Below are 6,096 nucleotides of genomic sequence, written 5' to 3'. Positions count from 1 at the left end.
TTTGTACCGTACAGGTAGTGCCTCCAAATTTTTAGAGCGAAGACCACAGCTCCCAGTTCTAGGTCATGGGTTGTGTAATTTACTTCGTGCGTCTTCAGTTGACGGGACGCATACGCTATCACTCTTCCACGTTGCATGAGAACGCAACCTAAGCCTTGATTTGACGCGTCACAGTAAACTACAAAATCTTCCGTTCCTTCAGGTAGAGATAGTACAGGAGCGCTGCAAAGAGCTTGCTTCAAGGTTCGAAACGCAATCTCTTGTTGGTCTGTCCACTTGAACGGCACACTCTTTTGCGTAAGCAAGGTAAGTGGTTTTGCGATTTTCGAGAAGTTTTGGATGAATCTTCTATAGTAGCCTGCTAGGCCTAAGAACTGACGAATTTCTGTGGGCGTAGTCGGAGTTGCCCATCCTTCCACAGCTTTGACCTTAGAGGGATCCACGTGAATTCCATCTTGGCTGACTACGTGACCTAGAAAATTCACGCTCCGTAGCCAAAACTCACACTTAGAGAGTTTGGCGTAAAGCTTTTCCGATCGCAGCGTTTCTAGGACTTGTCGAAGATGTTGGCCATGCTCCTCTTTGCTTCGCGAATAGACGAGGATGTCATCAATAAACACAATGACGAAGTTGTCCAGGAACGGTCGACAAATTCGGTTCATTAGGTCCATAAATGCGGCAGGTGCATTTGTTAGACCGAAGGGCATCACGACGAATTCGTAATGTCCATAGCGGGTTCGGAAAGCGGTTTTAGGAATATCTTCTTCTCGGACCTTGAGTTGATGGTATCCGGACCGTAGATCTATTTTAGAAAAATAGCTAGCTCCTTGGAGCTGATCAAATAAATCATCGATTCGCGGGAGTGGGTAGCGGTTTTTGACAGTGAGTTTATTCAACTCTCTGTAATCGATGCACATTCTGAAGGATCCGTCCTTCTTTTTGACAAAGAGCACCGGAGCTCCCCATGGCGAGTAGCTAGGTCGGATAAATCCCTTGTCCAGAAGCTCACTGAGTTGGCTGGATAATTCCTGCATTTCAGCAGGAGCCAGTCGATATGGTGATTTAGCGAGGGGAGTTGCTCCTGGAACGAGGTCGATTCGGAATTCAACCTGTCTCTCTGGGGGTACTCCTGGAAGATCTTCGGGAAACACGTCCGGATATTCACACGCTACCGGAATGTCTTGGATGTTAGTTTCTTCTTTTGTCTTGTCCACTATGTGGGCCAAGAACGCTAAGTTGTTCTTTCGCAAGTGCTTTTGTGCTTTGATGCACGAGATAAGACGAAGATTCGTGCTGGGTTTGTCTCCATAAATTACTAGGGTTTCGTGATTTGGGAGACGAAGGCGAACGGCCTTCTCGTGGCACAAAATCTCAGCATGGTGGGGGCTTAACCAATCCATGCCGATAATCACATCGAAACTCCTAATTGACACTGGCATCAGATCTATTCGAAAGACGTGCTGGTTAAGGGTTAGGGTACATCCGATGTAGATCTCCCTAGTGGATTCGGTTTTCCCATTGGCCATTTCCACCGTATAGGTTTCATTTAGCTTCTGGGGTTGTTGTTTTAATAGATGTTTAAACTTCTCGCTTACGAAACTTCGCTCCGCTCCGGTATCAAATAAGATGCATGCATAAGTGTGGTTTAGGAGAAACGTACCGGTCACAACTGCGGGATCTTGAACTGCATCACTCTGACCCATAGTCAGCATTCTTCCTGTTCCTCTGTTTCCAGAGTTGTTGTTGTTGTTAGGGCAATCTCGACGGAAATGTCCCGTCCTTCCACACCCGAAACAGGTGTGGCTAGGCCCTGCGTTGTTGCCGCTGGCATTGGTGTTGTTGGTGTTGCGGTGATAGTTGTTGTTGTTCTGGTTGTTTCCCTGACTCTGGTTCTGAGAAGGATAAGTCCTGCAGAACTTTGCAGTGTGTCCCCTTCGATTGCAACTGGTGCAATGGAACTCCCTACATTCTCCTTGGTGATGGAAACCGCATTTGTTGCATTTGGGACGAGTGCCGGAATAGGGTCTTGAAGTATTTGAAATAGCTGAGGCTGGAGCATGTGAGGTGACTGGAACCGGCGCAGTGACAGCGTGAACTGCCACCGTTTGCTGCTTTTTAGAGGTCTCGGGACCTTGACGCCCCTTCCTCTTGTTGTTCCATCCCTTCTTACCATCGCTCTCCTTCTTCTTCTCAGTCTCTACCGGTTTCTCGCCCTTTTTGTGGTTATGATCATACAGCCTCTTTGCCAATCTCTTCGCACTGTCAAAAGTTTCAGGGTTCGCAGCTATCACATTCCCTTGAATGGGGGATGTCAGTCCCCAAATGAATCGTTCAATCTTCTTCCCCTCTGATGTGATCATACCCGGGCACAACAGAGATAGTTCGCTGAATCTCGATATGTAAGCATCGATGTTCCCATTCTGTACCGTGAGATTCCATAGTTCCTGCTCCATCTTCTGTATTTCGCCTCGGGGGCAGTACTCAGCCGTCAACATCTCTTTCATCTCTGCCCAGGGAATAGAGTTGGCGACAGGGAGTGTCATAGCTTCTATGTGACCATTCCACCAAGTGAGTGCTTGGTCCACGAAAGTGCAGACCGCGAACTTCACTTTCATCTGTTCGGGGCACTCGCATATCTCGAACACCGACTCTACCTTCTCGATCCATCGCTTTAGGGCGATCACTCCCCCAGTGCCGTTGAAAGTTCGGGGTTTAGCGTTCGCAAAATCCTTGTAGGTGCACGTTTTAGTGAGTCCTTGGTTCGTCCCGTTGTTCGAACTTCCGGATCCTTGCCCGTTACCTCCTCCGTTGTTCCCTCGGTGAAGTTGTGCCATAGCCGCTGTGACCGCAGCAGACACGGCTGCCTGGAAAGCAGTGGAGTCAACTTCCGGCGGGGTTGGTTCGGGATTTCCGCGAGTAGCTGGGCGAGGCATCTTTCTGTCATGAAACGGAAAGATGTTGAGTGTACGTGGTTTTGGTGAGATTATGATCCTACTAACTAGGTGTAGGGTACGATCCTAAGTATTACTATCATCAAGCATATAATCATAACAACTTCAACACATAATAACTGAGAATATCATAGCAAAACACACAAAAGTTCATTAATATTATCCGTGTTTAGTACAAGAAAATTTGCTCGTAGGAGCATACATAAGTAACGCTAATCCGACAGCATAACGGCTCCATGAGTAGTGTAGTCACTTAAACATAGAGCCGGAGTACATACCATAGTTACTAATATCCTACTACGATAGGTCTATCCCTAACCGCGATGAGCTGCGTCAGGAGGTGGTGCCGAAGACGTGGACGCTCCCTGAAGACGAGCCACCAGGCGTTCTGCATCCTGGAGTCGAGATTCCCACCTTACCTGCCTCATGTGAAACTCCCGGAGGACGTCACGCGTCTCCTGTTCCGCACGCTCGACCCTAGTCCACAGCTGGCGTACTTGATCAGCAGTGTCCTGAGCAAGGTCGCCGGTGTCCCGTAACCGTCTCACCATGACCGGTAGAGCTCGGTCGGCCGGTCCTCCGTCCCTCAAGTCAAAGAACTCACGTGACATGCCAAACGGGGGTCGCTGTCCCTGATGTCTGCTCCATCTCCAAAGATCCATGCCCCAAGGAGGGGTAGGTCCAGTGGGTCCCACACGATAAGCAGGTACCCTGATCGGGTAAGGGGGATCGATGACCTCGGACTCTGCGTCCGAATCACCCCCTTCGCTGTCATCAAGCTCCTCTCCGAAAGGTTCTTCGTCTTCCTCGGGTTCGGCAGGCTCGCCCTCGACTTCTGCCTCCGGTTCCCCGTCTGATTCCTCTTCGGGGTCCTCCTCAGGTTCTTCTTCAGGCTCTTCCTCAGGCTCCTCCTCCTCTAGCCACCCGTTGTTTCCCTGATTAGGGAAGTAGGGGTCTCCCGGGTGATGAAAACCAGCCATGCTGTCTGCGCGAGTACGTAATTATGCTACATTATTCCTAGGGTACTATGACTATTGTACAGACTAAGCAAATATTCTCTTTTTGGGTGATAAGGGTATAGTTTTAGGTTCCCTGGCTATTCCGATCTCATCAAGACGTGTGTTAGTTTTGCCTTGGAGAGGATGTAGTTGATCAGGCTACATTCGCCCCTTGGCATCACTAAGAACAGTCCCGAATTAACCGAGATACCAGTATTATGGTGTTTGATTCAGCGTTAGGTCCTTACTCCTAATGCAGGCAAGTGTGTTTTATTTATTTGTTTTGTTCAGAGTTATGTTAGTCCTTCTTTTTGGTTTATAGTTGCATATCAATGTATGGCTCGACATGCTAGTTCACTATAAACAAAGCTCTGATACCAACCTGTCACACCCCCGAACCAGACGGCGGAAACGTCCGGGGGCTGTCGTGACTCAATTGAATACCATAACATTGAATATATATGAAACAAACAACATTCGTCACCATTCATCAACATAATACAACCAGTAGTGTTTACATGTCATACATTGTTTGAGATATTACATTTCCAAAAATTAATATTGTTTGGTTCATTCAAAAATAAACTGCAACCGTCACTGAGCGTGATTTCCCTTGACTCACTGGTTTCCTGAGAATACAAGTATTTTGAAAAACGTCAACATATGAAATGTTGGTGAGTTCATAAGTAGTGTTTGAAATCGAATGTTTATATTGTTTGAAAAACCACCAGAAAATCCGATATTTTCTGAAAAGAAAAGCTTTCAAAAACGTTTGTGAAGATCCATAGGTATGCTTGTTTGTTTCTATGCTTGCAAAAATTGTTCATTTAAGATGTATGCGTTTAAAATCTGTATGTGATAGAAACCCTAGGGAAACCCGATGTCCCCCTAGTTCTTTTGAAATCCGTTGAGTTGCGTTGAAACCATTACAAAAATAGTAGTATCGGTCCCAAGCGACGTTGGAAGGTTCTCGAGCATTGATTATTTACTACAAACCCGCATTACACAAATGCCCGGTTTATAGATATACCAACGATTCCCGAAGGCGTCGTCAGTACTAATCACGTTATCCAATCGCCCGGACTATGAGTGGTCCCACATCCGAAGAGAAAGAGGTCACGAAGACCCCGGTAACTCTATTAACCGGCTGGGGAAAAATGTGTGCGAGGGGTCCCCGACCCGCCTCGTAAAATGTGTAGACTTTTCTAGCAATACCATGGCCCTTGGGGTCCAATGATACAAGCCATTGAAAGTCACCCTACGTTGTGCCAAGTCGGTAAAACTCAACACTTCGTAGTAAAAAAATGTCTTCGGGCCTTAAGATCAGGTCATTGGGCTAGCTAGGCCCAACAAACAAGATTTTACACTTTTGGGGCCCGAAGATGGTGCGTAGACGTCTGTGCACACTCGTATGTATGTGTATTACCAATCGTTATTTGTATGTATCAAAGAGTTAGTAGTTGTAGATTTCCATTGGCTCGAGACCGAGCCAATTCGTTTAGCAACGACTTTTGGTATTGTAATGAGTTGTATTTCGTTGGTAGTCGAGGTATCGTTATTTGATCAAATTGTACATAATGAATCAGCCTTGAGATGTTTCTGTTTTCAGCCCCTCATTATTTGTAAAATTTACATTTTCAACCCTTTTATTTCAATATTTCCCGGTTTGGTCCTTAAACTATTTTTCTTGACATTTTAACACCAAAAAGTATTGAAATTAACATTTTCCAGCATATTTTTCATAGAAAACAGTTTAAGTCCCTGAAAATGCAGTTTTTCTCGGTTTTAGCCCATCTTTTCGCAATTTTGACAATTTTGGCCCAAATTGGAAAATTTTTGCAACTTTGGTCCCTTTTAAATTTAAAAAGCATTTTAAACCTTTGAAAAGGGTTTGGGACACTTATAGTCCACTGTTTTACAGAAAGTTACAGTTTTGGCCCTCCAAAACAGAAAATTTTGCATAATGGGCCTTATTGGGCCGAAATTTGCATTTTTAGCCCAATAGGCTTGAAATTTATGTTTTTAATCCACCAATTGAGTAAAATTCCAGAAATAGCTTTATTGAAACTGTTTTGACACATTTCAACCATCAGAATCTGTAAAATGTCATTTTGGGCCCTTAATTTTGTATTTTTCACATTTTTGGC

The sequence above is a fragment of the Lactuca sativa genome, chromosome 5 (genome assembly GCF_002870075.4).
Source record: "Lactuca sativa cultivar Salinas chromosome 5, Lsat_Salinas_v11, whole genome shotgun sequence".
NCBI lineage: Eukaryota > Viridiplantae > Streptophyta > Magnoliopsida > Asterales > Asteraceae > Lactuca > Lactuca sativa.
Note: the sequence above shows the minus strand (reverse complement) of the source record.